This window comes from Tachysurus fulvidraco, chromosome 14 (assembly GCF_022655615.1).
Source record: "Tachysurus fulvidraco isolate hzauxx_2018 chromosome 14, HZAU_PFXX_2.0, whole genome shotgun sequence".
In the NCBI taxonomy this organism is placed as follows: domain Eukaryota; kingdom Metazoa; phylum Chordata; class Actinopteri; order Siluriformes; family Bagridae; genus Tachysurus; species Tachysurus fulvidraco.
Window position 1 is genome coordinate 3,738,468 of NC_062531.1, and position 14,841 is coordinate 3,753,308.

The 14,841-nt window shown below is 42.9% G+C and overlaps 1 protein-coding gene across 2 annotated transcripts in view; it reads left to right on the forward strand.

Moving 5' to 3' along the window:
• The window catches only part of ccdc120a (coiled-coil domain containing 120a), a 71,815-nt gene that overhangs the window by 22,941 nt on the left and 34,033 nt on the right, over positions 1 to 14,841 (forward strand). The window contains exon 1 of one of the 2 annotated variants that reach the window (XM_047800289.1): positions 8,817 to 9,097. The exons of the other annotated variant lie outside the window; for it this stretch is intronic. The gene's annotated coding sequence lies outside the window, so the exon portion shown is untranslated. Of the gene's footprint in view, positions 1 to 8,816; positions 9,098 to 14,841 lie in introns of those variants that run through there. 2 annotated transcript variants of the gene reach the window in all.

Below are 14,841 nucleotides of genomic sequence, written 5' to 3' on the forward strand. Positions count from 1 at the left end.
GTCTTCTCCCTTCACTCCCTTCATCTGCTGCAGCTGTCAGGCAGTCTACAGAACACACACACACACACACACACACACACACACACACACACACACACACAGTCTTGAATAAAAGGCCTTGGGTTTGCCTCACTTCATCAAAGCACAGTTCTCTGAACAATCTGAATCCGAATCCTTAATATCTTACAAGACCTAGTTTTCGCAACACCCGAGATTCGCGGTTTTAATCGTCATTTGGCTCGATCCAAACTTCAAACCGGGTTCTTGCAGTTAAAAGACGGCTTTTGTGCTGTAGATGTTCTCATGTTTGCAGCCCTGGAGATGAAGATGAAGAACTTAGCACTGCTTCCATGCATGGAAATCATGCGAAAGCTGTTGCTAGGCAACACAAGCTCCTCCCCTTGAATATCAAAGCGGCGCATTGAGATCACGCATTCGGTTTGAAGTGCAGCTCGCGATCCCTGACGGAGCTGCCTCGCCTTTTAAAACAGAAAGAAAGCCCGAGCGCAGAATCCCATCAGGAATTGTGTGTGTGTGTGTGTGTGTGTGTGTGTGTGTGTGTGAAAGCTATCCGAATGTTCACCGGTACTTAAAGAAATAATTTGGAGAGGAAAAAAAACAACTCCAGTTGTAGCTAATAGCAAAGGGGTTATTAAATTTGCGCAGGATCTTCACACCTGACACTGAGGTTCACTTAAATTTCCTTGACAGCTCTTTGATGGAGCTCAGACTGGCTTGGAAAACACACACACACACACACACACACACACACATCATTTTATTCCACAGCGCTGATGAATTCTCGGTTCTGATTGGTCTGAAGTTCCACAGGTTTATATGATACGATATGATACGATATGATATTTTTATATTAGGTGCTTGTGTGAATACTTTTTGGTTTCTATAGCAACAGACATATAAAGGGACTTGCATGAGTATGAGCATTAAAAATGTAGTTTTCTGTGAGGAGATGTTGATCTAGCTTGTTAAGTAAGGAGTCTCCTGCATCAGAAGTAAAGCTGCAACTCCAAGCTGTATGAAATTTCTGCCTAGCCGTTAGCTAAAAGGTGAAATAACGGCAGCGACGTACAGTAGATGATAACTATCGCATAGACATTCCAGGACATTACGGATAAAATTAGCATGGTCGTTCGATGTATTAAAAGATCGTGGCTATTGACAGACTGATGTGGAGTAAGAGGAATAAAACACTTCCGGATAACCGGTTATCGGAAAAGGATCAACTTTGTGGCAGCAACTGTAACTCCACTTAACGTCTAGACACATCTCAGGACCCGGTATAACGTCCTGTCCCCAAGTGTCTTATTCCGTCTTAAACGTATATCAGGTTTCTATCAGCCAGTTTCAGTGGGCAAACAATCGATGGGTCGTATCAGGTGTTGCGCTTGTTTGGCTGTGACGAAAACCTTCAGCCTTTTCAGATAAGATCTGCCTAACCACCCCCGCACACAAGGGTCTATATCATCTGACATAGCACTGAGACGGTCTCCTGACTTCACCGTGACTTTTCCATCACTTACTGTGAATAACAACGAATAAAATCCGGAAGGATCCGGTTCGCATGACGTCACAGTGACTGTCGAAGCTAACTCGAACCCACCGTCAGTCACGTTAGCTTTTTTGAGGCTGAACTGTATTTCCACCGAATGAAGTAAGCCTGGGTGGAGCGCGTGCTGTGGCACAGCGGGCAGTAAATCAGCCCTCCGAAGTGAATGTACAGTTGTGCACTCCGAGTGCACTTTGTTCTACTGACTGAGAGCAGCGCGAGTGCGAGCGCGAGTGCGAGTGCGTGTTCGTTATGGGAGGAGGAAGCGGAGGAAACACGGCCGTTCCCGTTCGCACGACCGGCGGGCTTGTCGGTCATCCTGTGTATAGAGTGTGTAGAATCTGCTGGGAGGAAACACACTACATCACCATGACCCCGGTGACCTGGCCTACTCAACAGTCCACTCACTCACTCACAAACACAGACCAAGGCTGGCTTCATGACTTGTAATGCGATAGTAACGATCGCAGACACAAACACAGGCTCGGCTCGGAGAATATTTCATTTGTTTCCAACGCTGGTGTTCAGTTTCGTTCAGAGAGAGAGAGAGAGAGACAGAGAGAAATGAAAAATATGCCAGTCACGCACAGCTGACCTGGTGCAGATTGTGCATAAGTATTCACCCCCTTTCTACTTTCTCAGGCCATGTCCACACTAATCCGGATATATCTGAAAACAGAGTTTACGGCCAAAAAAACGCTCCGCGTCCACATTATCAGTTTCAAACGTTTTCCAAAAGTTGCTCATCCACACTGGAATTCGACCTGCGTCATTTCCGCTAAGCGTTTATTTGCTTCCGACTGCATCACATGACTAAAAATGCGTCACGGTATGCAAAAGCCTCCGTCTTCACAGTCCGCACTAAGACGCGAAGACGCCGTTTTCAAATTTATCCGTCTTCCGACAGCTATGTTTTCGTTGACTTAAAACGCCGTCTCGATGTGGATGGGAGGCCAAAACGGAGAGAAAAATATACATTTAGCAGACACCCTTATCCAGAGTGACTTACAACTGAGCATTAAGGGGCCCAGCAGTGGCAGCTTGGTGGACCTGGGGTTTGAGCCCATGACCTTCCGATCAGTAGCCCAACACCTTAACCACTGAGCTACCACATCCCATATACGTTTTCAAACGAAAAACGTATTAGTGTGGACATGTCCTCACATGTGGGATTAGAAACCGAAGCAGAAATTGAGTTAATTAGGATTATACTGTAGGTTATGAATCTAAACAAAAATATCCTGTAATAACCTGTTGTAATGAACAGGGAGAAATGTGTGACGCTACAAATGAACACCTGAAAGAAACTGATCAATCATAATCAGCGCAGAATCCTCCTGATTTTGCGTGAATCTGCTTGAATTGGCACGATCACCAGGACACGATTCTTCTTTTAAACGCCTACCAGTGAAGACGTGTGTGATGACTTTCTGTGAGAGACTCTCATGAATTGAAGAGGGCTTTGGCTTGTTGTTATGACGTCACGTTATGACACAACACGTCTTGTAAGGCATTGTCTCTTGTCTCGGATTTTACGTTCTTCTCACCTGTCTTCATTTCTGCGTCCTCCCATCGTACACTTTCTCTCCGAAGTGTTTGATCCCTACATCGACTATAACACGATGCAGTGATCTAACAGGATCTGTGTAGCACACAATAAGCTTAATAACACACAGACTTGTAAGCTCATTCACACTTAGGGGCAGTTTAGCAAACTACTGCAGTGTTATTGGGGGGGGAAAGACATTCAGTACATTATAATTATAAGAATGAATATAAACCTTTAATAAACTAGTGTAGCCTAGTGGTTAAGGTTTTGCACTACTAGTGATCGGATGGTCGTGAGTTTGAATCCCAGGTCCACCAAGCTGGGCCCCTGAGCAAGGCCCTTAATCCTCAATAAAGTGCCCTCAGTTGGGTAAAAAATGTTAAAAATATAAGTCTCCATCAGTCGTCTGATAAATACCGTAAATGTAAAGGTTGTGAGTTCGAATCTCAGGTCCACCAAGCTGCCACTGCTGGGTCCCTGAGCAAGGCACTTATTACTTAGGTTAACGGACAATTTTCCAGAGATGCCAATCAACCTACCATGCATGTCTTTGGACCGGGGGAGGAAACCGGAGTACCCGGAGGAAACCCCCGAGGCACGGGGAGAACATGCAAACTCCACACACACAAGGCGGAGGCGGGAATCGAACCCCCAACCCTGGAGGCGTTAGGCGAACGTGCTAACCACTAAGCCACCGTGCCCCCCGCTAGCATAATCAGTTAGACATTAACGTGGCTCATCACGTTGTCTTATATCGGTGCATACGAAAGTAGCTGCCGTCTAAGTAGCTAGCGTCACGTCTCAGCTGTTGTGTCCTACACATTACCATTTATTCCTAAGGAGCTGTAATGAATTCTTATAACACTGCTAACAGGTCATTAAACAAGCATGTCGTCTCCCCGCGAGTCCAGATGGCGACGTGGTATTAAATATTCAGTACAATAAGCGAAGGGCACGAAGTGTCCATCAGTACATTGTGTCCACATATGTGAGTCCTCTGTTCTCCTCCGAGCGAGTCTGAACATGCTGTGGATTAGTGTTGAGAGAGAGAGAGAGAGAGAGACAGAGAGAGAGAGAGAGAGAGAGGGAGGGTCTGGTGGTTCTTTAAACGTTTTCACCAAACGGATTAGAGAAAAAAATTCCCAGCCAACTGGCAGCAAATGAAAGGTGCTGCGTTTAAACATGACAGAATCAGCTGTTTGCCAGAGATCTCCAACCTGCTACGTTCAAGAGATTTGTTCATCCACATTTATTTTCCTGCTGTTAGCAGTCAAGGGTTTTTTTTGTCTTATGCCCCCAAAATGTCATGTGGCGTTAAAAAAACAAACAGAAAAAAAAAAGACAATAATGTAATATGAATCCATTTCAATTCAGGAAACAGACAGTGTGAACGCCGTGTCTTTCTAACACGCTGTATAATATTATAGGAATAATTAAAGTCTGTCATACCTAATTGTAGTTTGCGGTATTAAATATTGTAGCGCGTTGTTTTTGCGCCTGGAGTACAGATACGTCCTGGAAACCCAGCTTGTTTCATGTGCTGCCAGTGCTCAGGAACGTTCGGCGAACGTTTCACTTAGCTTGCAGCTTTTTTGATGAAAGGATGTAAGGAACTAGCATGAAACGCTCACATGTGGAGTTAATAGAGAAATGCCGCATGAAGGCTGGTGCGGTGCCCCGGGTAGCGGATTACCGAAAGAGAAAATAGAGGGAATTATGGCGATCTGCCCCCGTTTTTTTGTAGGATCGGGGGTCAAATGTTTTGAGTAGGGGGCAGGGTCACTCCTGGCTAGCATTTGTGGCCCAGGCTAATGTTAAACACCTGTGAGAAAGTGGAGGGAGTGTGTTTTACGTGACGATTTGTTAAACAGAAGGGAACTAACCCAAACTTCTCCATTTGGCGTTTCCTAATAGCTTCATTTCACACTTTTCTAACACTAAACAATTGTAGCTAACAAAAAAAATCGTCGCTGGTGAATTTCTGTGGTAAAAAAACAAATATACAACACCCAGGAGTTTGGGGAAGTGCTTCACATCGATCGTTTACCTTGATTACAGTCTTCTATACTGGTTTTATTCCTTTTTTAGCAGCACTTTCACAACTTGGATTAAAAATGTTACGTTTTTTTAGTTTTCAATTTTGAGCTTTAAATCAAATTTCAATCAAGTCATCAGTCTCTTAGGGAAAAAGGGAGGTGTTGAAAGAGTTTTGCTGACATTTTACTCTTCTCTAAGTTAAAATGCGAAAAAATACAACCTCGTTTAACACTGAAATGTTTTATTTCCTTTAAAAAATTTTTTTTTACCATTTAAATCTGTCTGTTTGAATGTCTTTGTCGTGTCTCACTTCACAGTGGTGTTAATATGAAGCTCATCTGAAAGTAGACACTCAGAATTTGTCATGTTAAAAGCATTTCTGGTTTTACCTAAAATAAAATTGTGTATTTTCACTCAAACGTTTGTATCTTCACAGTAAATGTTGATATCGAACCCATTTCTGCTCTCTGAGACGCTCCGAGTGTCCGTTCGTCTGTAAAGCGTCTAAAATCCGAAGGTTTTTTCGTCAACCGCTAGAATTTAGTGTGAGTTTATGAACAGAGGGACAAACTCACGTCTCACACCGAAAGCCAACAGAGTCCTGACTGATTTCAGATCAGACTCACAGTGAGAAAATCATCGTGTTTGTTTACAGCGATTGAAAACGTCCCATAAGCCAGGACATTTACATTCTGCCGGCTCACTCAGCGTCAGTGTAGCGGTAAAAAGGGATAAATATCACTAAAAGTGGTCGGTTTAAACGTGCAGGCAGACGTTTAGGTGTGACAAATGGGTGTGTCGGTGTCGTTCCATTCAGATTTAATGGCCTTCCAAAGATAAAAGCCAGGCTGTTAAGTGCTTTACCATGATGTGGGGTCTAACTTTGAATGATCTGCAACAGGTTTGTGACAAAAAAAAAAACAACAAACCAAAAATTTACCTTAGAGTGTAATATCTATAGCAACGATGATGAAAAATCAGATGGAGTACAGAATTAAGACCCTGCGCTTAGAACACGACAGCCTTGTTGTGTCTGAAATTGCTGCACACTTCCTGTCACAGGACTCTACACAGGAACAGGGAGAACATAACCAGGATGTCAAAAAGAAGAAAAAAACCCACAATAACACACACAGTTCTTAAACGTGCATGATATTGTGTGTGTTTATGCTGATCGTCACTTTTCCTGCTTTCACATTCGATCAAATACGTGCTTTTCCTCGAACCGGTTTACTACCGTCGAGGTAAATGAAGGACAAAAGATTTCCTTTCCTTTTTCTAAGACACACAGAAAGCCCATTTTAATCGCATGTCTAAACAATGTAGTACACTTCGGTTCATATGTTAGTATAATCGAAGCACAGCAGAGGCAGGGGTAGGAGGCTTGGTGTGGGATGTGGCAGGTTTGATCGCTGATTGTGTTTTGTGATTGATGGGTGAATGATGGAGTCCATACACAGCAGGGAACACTCTTCTTTCTTTCGGTTTCTGCCTCTATCTCTGACTCTCCCGTTTCTTCCCATATGTGAGTACGTTCTCTCGAGGCGGTGGAGAATTCCAGGAAGGGCAGGAGATGCAACATGTTTGGCTCCCCAGCTGAACTTCCCCCTATTCATGTTCACACGCTTGACTTAAACTGCAGCTCTCGTCTCTGATGCAAATCCCAGATGATAAAACACATTAGCAGCTCGCTCACAGACTAACAGCACACCGGTGACACAACGAGCAGTCTTACGATATTAAACGATTCTTCACTTGTCAGCGCTGGGGTTGATAAATTGTGTGAAATCGCCGTGGGAGAGAGAAACATGACTCGATAAAGAAAGTTTATTTATTTATTTTTCTTATTTGACCTTCTACATGGGATGACTTGGGTCAACATCTGTTTACAAGACAGACCTGACTACTTACACATGTGGACAGGAGCTTCATTAAAACATAGAAAATATTAGCATCTGTTTTATTACACTCACCCCAGCAAGCAACTTGTATATAACTGACACTGAGCCATGATTTCAGCAACAAGCGACATTTAAACAAATTTTTATTTTTTTAACTATTACAGTTCAAGGTTCTTATTAGGCCCAGATTTATGATATGACATGCAAAAATGTAAATAAAACGTATAGACTCGGATTCAACCAATCCTGCCACACATATTAGACATTACGAAAGAAAAATAAAGCTTGCTATAAAATAGCAGCGATTCCTGGTGCCTCTGGTGAGTGAATATAGCTGCTATATTTATTTTTCTTCGCTAATCGGTCGATGAGTGCAATACGAAGTCTGGCTTGTAACATGTACAGTACACCAAACAACCAATTTTTACACTAGTTAGTTTAACTAGTGTTTGAAGATATATATTTACTATAGCTTCACATCTGAGCTGAAAATATATGGACTGAACAGAACATGCAAACAAGTGACAACGGTAGAGGTCGTTACACAGAGACAAGCTACACGAAGCCTGTCGTGGTGAACTGAAAAGCAAATGAGGTGTTTTGTTAAAAAAAATTAAAGCAAGCAAATGAAAACAAATGAATGATTATTGTATTGTATAATTGGGGTCAACTTCTGGCTGATTCTCAGTGATACGGTTTAGATTTTTCTGTATACCGACAGTCGCGGGAATACGGACACTTGCTTGCAAAAACGAGATTTCCACCCGAAAACCGACCGCAGATTAAAGTTAAACAAGCTGAACACACGCTTAACCCTATTCTGGTTAATTTTATTAATGTGTTCATTTTTTTGAGCTTTTTATTCACATAGGCATAAAGAATCGTGCGAACGTAGTCAGAAGGGCCGGAAAGACGGTTCCGTGGTGCAATTTAAATGGCAGTATTTAACATGAGAATAGATGTGTCCTGTTAGGAGATGTGCTTGTGCTCATTGGTTTGCAAATCAACCTACAGTGCTTGATCCCATGGGGTAATTCAGGGTAGGAGAAACACCTTCTTGGTTTTCATCCTAACCAGGACATTAGGCAACATGAAACGGACAAAAAAATAAATTAATAAAAATACTTTTAGCCCACAATTCATATACCACATTTTGCTTCTTTATGTGCTTTATTATGAATGCTTTGCTGTACATGATGGCACCCAAAAGAAGTGACTGTGCACGTTTTGGTCATGTTGTTTTTGTGCAAACAAAGTTTTACTTTATCTCACAATAACATTTGGTTGATTTCTGCCAAAAAAAAAGGGGGAAACGCACGAGCGCGCGCGCGCACCATGATTCACCTTCACCTAAAGAGACTTTCCTCGCTAAAAAAAAAAAAAAAACACGTTTAAACACACAAACCTTAAAACTACTAGAGGAAATAGTATATTTTCGGCACGTCGTGAACTCTTTCAAGAAAATTTAGTTCGCATAAGTTAAAAAAAAAGTAAAGAAAACCTACTGCATGTTACCAAAACAGTCGCGACCAACTCTCTTTAGGGGACGTCAATGAAGCCTTTTTTAAAATTACATCTACGTGCCGTTTCGAGCCGAAATAGCGCTTTAAAATACAGCTCTATGAAAGTGAGTTCTCGGTATAAAACGAAGAAAGAGCACGTTTATCGGTGTGAAAATAGTCAAAGCGTAGTTGTGCGGAATTCCGCTCCCCCTCTGCGCGGCTCGGATGGTTTCGCCCACTTGGTTCCCTCGACCTGTGCGCAGAAGTGAGTCGAAATGTCTCAGTGCTGTTTCTGCAGAGAGCCTCTTAACACACTCAAACATTCTTATGCATCTTATTTATAACGCTTGGCTTGAACACAAAGGTTTCCTGGCGCTATTGCACCGAGGATTTTTCTTGATGTGTTTTTCATGCATTACCAGATCTGAAAGGGATTTAAACGGAGTCGATACCTGTTGAGTCGAATCTCTTATGAACTCTTTAACTAAAGGATCATGACAGAAAGCCTGAGAGTCTGGATGTAGTCCTGAGCCAGAGAGAGGTAAGCCTGAATTTGATCAAATGCAAACTGTCCTGTGTTCTTGGGAAGAAAAAGAAGGATGCACGTGACTGCTGCTTTATTATAGTGATGTTATGACATCATCTCTAATTACGCTTTATTATAGGGAGGTTATAATGACGTCATCTGTAATCATCATTAAGGTGCATTTTAAAAATGTTCAGACTGTTTAGATGAGACTTGAACAACTGCTTTATACTAACCAGGACATTTAGATGAGACTTGAACAACTGCTTCATCCTAACCAGGACATCAGGCAACACGAAACGGACAAAAAAACAACAAAAAACTTTTAGCTCACATTCGATTCGTATACCACATTTGGGTCTAATGTGAAATCGATCAAATGCGTTAACCAGAATAAACTGTCCAGTGTTCTTGGGGAGAAAAAGAGGGATGCACGTGACTGCTGCTTTATTATATTGACGTTATGACGTCATCTCTACTGATCATTATGGTGCAAAATGTTCAGACTATTTAGATGAGACTTGAACAACTGCTTTTCATAAACGTGTATGTGAGCCACAAAGTCAACGTGACTCACGGATAAACTCTAAGACCTCAGACTGACTCACCACTCAGGAGTTATGCTTCGTTTCGCAGTGTACAATTAATCCGAAAGTTTTATCAGCCACCAATGAATAACACTTGGCACCGTGGATCGAAAACGTCACAGTTTCTGGGACTTGTTCTGTCAACAATCATTGCTCTTGTGTTTAAAACCTACACAGGAAGCTCTCAAGTCAACCAACACAACCTTTCGCCTCTTATCACCGAAGTGATAGAACAGCCTTGAGTGCAGCTAAAACCTGCCCTTGGTCTGGATTACAGATCTAAATGTACGGCTCAGCACATTTCATGACGATGAGCTCTGTTTGTTTTAGCCACATCTTTTTAGGATGACACTCGTCCCTGTTTCCAGCCCTGAAGGGTCGGAGACCTGATTTACCAGGTGTTCGGTTATGGAGGAAGGTCTAGACGTTATGACGTTATGTTTCATGAAATCATTTGCACGTATTAATTTCCTGAATCAAACAAGTATGAACTTATAAGAGACTGTGTTTGTTTTGTTTTTTTTTGTTTTTTTTTCAAGACCATCCCAAGAAACTTCTATAATAGCCTGAAGCAATATCATGTCCGGTTATAATGACAAGGATTCTCAGCGTATAAGTAATTTATTACATTCTGCTTCCGTCGTCAACCATCATGATCTGCGCACAAACTCTTAGCGCGTATGTTTACGTTTCTCCATCAGTGTTTTGTGGTTACAAAGCAGCGTGTTTGTGGTTCTCCATCCGTGTTTGCACATTTTCACATGTCAACTCTTTACCTATGTCTTCATCTGTATAACTGCTCTGCAATTTCTGGAGTTCGCTCCTAAGAATTTCACTCACCAAGGCACATGTGCTATGGTGATGTGACAATAAACGTGACTTGACTTGACTCGGTTATCCTGCGTGTTTTCCGTCCTCTTATGGGTGGCTTTTTAGACGAGCGTTGTAGCAGATCTCACGCTGAGATTTTAATTAAAATTCCTAACATTGCCTTTACTTTCTTTACCATCCATCTTTGCTGACAACAAGCACATCACTTTCTCTATCCTCTCCACTCAGGAACCAAAAGATTCTTTTACGACGTGCGATGTTTTTCCACGTGACCGGTGTCACGAACGCGCGATAGTGGCGTCCGTCCGTGAGGATGTCGAAAAAAAAAAAGAAATGTTTAGAGGCTCAAATAGCTGGAATATTTTCTCCATCCTGACACATTTAAGCTGAGAGCGTCGCATGCTCTTGGTATTAGGAGTGCCGATTTTCACACAAAGCTCCGCTTGGTTCGCTTACTCAGCAAGAAAATGCCGAATCGTACTTAATCCCTTCAAAAGTCGAGTGTTTGGTTTGGAGCTCTCATCTGCGTGTGATTATCTATCACCTGATTAACCGTTGGCTTTTGAAAGAACTTTGGAAGAAAAGCTTCACGGTTGATTTAATTTCGTTATATTGCGTAAAGCACTTTTAACAGTATACGCTGTGCGGCGTATCCGCACACATCCGACCGTAGATTTGTACTTAGGGGCTTTTTACACCTGGTCACTTCATGCGTTTTCTGTGATCAGATATCTATCTGATGGTAAAAAGACCAGGTCTAAATGCTAAATGCCCTCCGAGACGGATATAAATCTGATCGTTCGAACCCCTTCAGGAGGTGGTCTGGGACGCGTTTCAGATGAAACTGGACAGGTGTAAACGAATGTGGTTGTTCGAGCCACAAACGTCAGTGCTATACTCCTCCCAAACGGAAGTACGTCACTCGTAGTCAATCGCGCCAGAAACAAATATGTTTTCCCACCAGCGCCGGCTCCGATCTTTCACTCAGGCGTCTCGTTGGGACTTAAAACGCGCTGCTGCTGCCAGCAAAAACGCAGCAAACAGTAAATGCTGTTTTTTTGTAGCGACCGCGTACACCGAAGCGTGTTCCATTTCAATTACCCCGGAAATGAGGCAAAATATATTTGCATTTTGATCAGGAGTAGAAAGATCGTATCGATATCCGATTCGCCGAGACGCGTTTATGTGGCCTGATGTAAATGGAACAGTTTTAACAAATCAGATAGCTATCGGATCAGAGAAAACACACGAAGACGCCGGGTGTAAAAAGGCCCTAAGATTCCTAAATACCGCTTAAGACTACACGAGGAAGAAAGTTCCCTTAAGTAGAACCAGACTCCCGAGGGAACCGGTCCTTTTCTGAGTGCCACCAAATAGCATGATTATATTATAAACCATTACTTTTCCACTATTATGTTTCGGTTCTGCACTTACAGGATGTTCAGCATTAACCTTGTCGTCGTTGTGATTACAGCTACGGCTCTTACATCACGTCTGGCCTGTTTTATTCTTTCTTTATCACTGAGTATAAAAAGAGCTGACCTTTCATTACAATGACTCGGTTTAAAGCATTCGGAAAAACAACATCGAATCGCAGTTAACAAAAATGACGACTCCGTACTGGTTTTGTCCGGTCTTTCGGGAGTGCGGTGTTGCCTAGTAGGAACGAGATTACTCAAGTGTTTGGAGGGCTACCTAGAAACCAGGGTTTTTTGTTTTTTTTTATTGTGGCCTGTAGCCAAGTGCAGCTCAAACACTCTTTTGTAAAAAGAAAGTTAATGGGGTTTTTATCTTGTTACCAGGTTAATGAATGCGTTATCGGCGTCTGTGCGTGTGACTCTTTTATTTCAGGATCTGCGTGAAACTTTGTCGGTCGGCTTCACGAGCAGAGGTGAGAACTATTTCTCGCTTTGAGTTGTTGTTGATCGGAGGATCGGGGTTCACAGCCCAGCACAGCCAAGCTGCCACTGCTGGGCCCTTGAGCAAGGCCCTCAACCCTTCTTACTCCAGGGGCGCTGTATAATAGCTGCCCCTGCACTCTGACCCCATCCTCCTCAGTTGGGGTATGTGAAGTAAAGAATTCCACCGTGCTGTAATGTATATGTGGTGATAATAAAGGCTTCTATGCCCCCCACACACACTTCTGTCCTGTTTTAACTAGCAGCATCATAAACCAAGACTGTGGCTATGTGTTTGTGCTTCTGGACAAGCTTAAGTAACATATACAGTATGCCGTACGCAACGTATCATACATACATCCCGAAGCCAAATGGACATTGATGTAATTCTCGTCATAATCAGCTGTGGTGTTGTCAACATAGCTAGCGTTCCTGATGGGCTGGCATTAAGCAAGTATGTGTTCTCCGAAGACAAGCTAAATGGCTAAATGGAATTCCATAGGAACGGCGTAACAGCTGTATATTTTGTGCCCCAGCACTGCTGTAAGAACGTTCAGAGATACAGGTCTATGCTGGCTCTTCGCTGAGATGTTCCGCGTCGGTTCTGTAATCAGTAATCAGGTCGGGCGGTATCGCTTTGTCGCGGTTTATACCCTATCGATTCGCTTGTTGTGCAGACGGATCGATAAGGTGTCGCGCAGCCAGAGTTGACGCTCGACGCTTGTCCTTTGTGCGTTTGTCGCGCTCTCGAACGAAGGCACCTCTACGGCATCGGCGAGGTACGTGCTAAACTATTCGGACACGTGACAGAACTGTTGCTTTTACAAAGTACTTCACTTTCCATGTGGAGAATATGTATGAGTATGTAAACACTCGTGAGCATGGAGATAAAGGAAATGAATCAACATCTGGATTGTGCAATGAATATAAGTGCTATTATGGCATTATGTCTTATTATTATTATTATTATTATTATTATTATGTCGTATTATGTCTTAGGCCACGTTCACACTGCAAGTCTTAATTCGGAGATTTTTTTTGTTTGGCTGTTCACATTAGCTTTTAAAATGTGGCCTATATCAGATACCAGTGTGAACTGTTTGCTGTTTCGAACTGACCCGGATGCGCGAACGAACAATAAAAATGACGTCACACGCAGCACGCAGTTGCGCTAAAAGGTTGGCGAGGATGTATTCAATGCAAACATAATGAGCCGGTTCACGTAAGCACTCAAAAAAAAAAAAAGGTTTGCGCCGGCTAAAAGTTTTTTTTTTTGGAAAACGTGACACAAACGCGGCGACTGGTAACGTGTGTGTGTTAAGCAAAAAAAAAAGTCTTCGCCGGCGCATAATCGTGATGAATGTTGATGTAGATTGACGTAAAAGTCGCATCAAATCCGCCTTGGCTGTTCACACTGTGGCCACATTGGAAAAAATCAGATATGGGTCTGATTCAGGACCACATATGGAAGTGGCCCAGATCTGATTTGAGTGTTCACACTACTCCTGAAGAGGTCTGACCTGGTCACTTGACCCCAAAAAAATCGGATTTGGGCCACTTTTACCTGCAGTGTGAACGTGGCCTTAGTGTAACCTCGAAGAACTGACACTGGAGACTCCTTGGAAAAAAAAAGTGAAATAAACACCTTGGAATCCACCCAACCACGCGGAATTCTTTTCCTCACGTATCCCAACTGAGGAGGTTGTGGTTAGAGCACAGGGGCGGCTATGATACAGTTTGTACCCCTGGAGCAAAGAGGGTTAAAGGCCATGCTCTAATGCCCAACAGTGGCAGATTGGCAGTGCTGGGGTTTGAACCCTGATCCTCCACTAGACTAGAGGTCTTCTCGGGTTTAAAGAAATGTACCCGACCCGAAGTGACCCGAATCACTTTTTACCCGAACCCGACGTGCATATATATATTTTTTTTAAGAAAAATTAGACCCGAGTCCGACCCGACTCGTTGGCAATTTTTTTAAACCCGACTGGACCCGAATGTTGCATAACTCTACACTAAAGTAACCGCTACAGAGCAGGTTCAAAATTGATTGACAGGTCTGTTTCAACGAAAATGAGCTTACCTCCAGCCACACGTCGCCAGCCACATGTCACAAGACAAACCCGAAAAAATTAGACCCTAGTCCGGCCTGACGGCAATTTTTTTTTTTAACCCGACTGGACCCGAATGTTACTTTAGTGTAACCGCTAGAGAGTGGATAGAAAATTGATTGACAGGTCTGTTTCAACTTTTTTAAAGTTAACTTACCACACGCTAGTCACACGATGTCGCAAGCGGTCTTGGCAAACAGAGGAGAGGTTGGAAAAGGACTCGAGACGATGCACATACACGAGATACAGTTCGGGTCTTCTCGGGTCCGTTCGGTAAAAACACATTAATTTTAAATTACCAGAGACACGACGCCGCTGTTATTATACCCGACCCG